The following is a 1352-nucleotide window of genomic DNA, read 5'->3' as shown; positions in this document are numbered from 1 at the left end:
CGCAGGACGGGCGCTCTGTGAGCAGGACATGGGCCACGGGCTCGGCTCAGCTCTAAAGGAGAAGAGGCCCCACAGCAGCAGCTTAGCAAGGGGCCTGGTGTTTGGTCTGTTCCACATCAATGGGGCGTCCAGCTGTGGCTGAGGATGAAAGTAAGCGAGAGAGAGAGGATTAAAGGCTCCCAGGGTCTCCTCTAACCCGCCTAAGACTCGCCGAGAGGGCAGCGCGCGGCTTCAGGAAGGCTTCTTCATATGGAAAATATTATGTGAGGGAGAGAAAGAGAAGGGGGAAGGGAAGAGGGAGACTTCTGTCCAGAGAGCGCTGGGGGAAGACTGGTTGCAAGAAGCATTTTGGAGGCTCAGACCAAGCGCAAGGAGAAAGTCCTGAGCTCTGCCATAGCTGAGAGGGCGGTGGGCACAGGTGTGATGAGTTTGGGAGGCCGGCAGACCGAGGAGAGAGCATGCGGGGAGAGCTGCACCTAGCAGCAGGAGAAACAGGGGGATGAAAGAAGAGGGGAAGGGGAGAAAGGGAATGAGGAGACTGGCAAAAGGGAGGAGAAAGGAGAGAAAGGAAGGGAGAGGTGGTGAAAGGCAGAATGAGGGACATGGAGGAGAGCAGGAGGTGGTGAAAGGCCGGCTGTCTGCTCCACTGTGTTATTAAGCAGGTCGCCAGGTGGAAGCGCCCCGCGTGCAGCCCTCCTGGCCCGGTTCCTACCCCCGCCAAACTTCTCCCAGGAATGCTTGTGATGGGGAACAAATTGCTAACAGAAGTGAGACATTTTGCACTGAATGCAAGCAAGTTTCCAGTGAAAGGTTTCCTGTCAGCGGGTTGGGACCGGAGGGTGTGGAGCCTTTCTGCTTGCTCTGGCAGAATAATCCCCTGAGTTAACACGAAGCCTTGGTTATAGCGCAGGATAAAGGACCTGAGGCTGGGCTTTCCTGCCTTCTGTTTTGGCTGCCACCGTTTGGCTGCTTTCATTCACCGTTATTTTCTGCTTCACTCGTGTGTGGCATTCTCGGTCTCATTAGCCCTTCCTCCGCTCCCCCGGCCACCCCCCACTGGTGAGATCTCTCGAGTATTCACAGGCTTCCACTCTACTTTCCTCCTTGATTTATACTGTTGAACTGAATGACCTTCCTTGACCTCATTTTCATGACAGTGTGAGCACACACATCAGCGCTCAGCAAATGGCAAAGATAGTCCCTGCTTTGCAGTCCTGCCCTCTGAGCTGCAAAAGACACTAATTCTCCTGTTTACGTGTCGGGTAGCTTTGGGGTGTGCTCACACCCTGCAGAGGGGTGCCCCGTCCCCTGGATCTGCATCGTTCCCTTGCACACTGGAGTCCGGAGATGTA

The sequence above is a fragment of the Apaloderma vittatum genome, unplaced genomic scaffold, assembly GCF_000703405.1.
Source record: "Apaloderma vittatum isolate BGI_N311 unplaced genomic scaffold, ASM70340v1 scaffold8318, whole genome shotgun sequence".
Classification (NCBI taxonomy): Eukaryota; Metazoa; Chordata; class Aves; order Trogoniformes; family Trogonidae; genus Apaloderma; species Apaloderma vittatum.
This window is presented reverse-complemented; position numbering follows the sequence as displayed.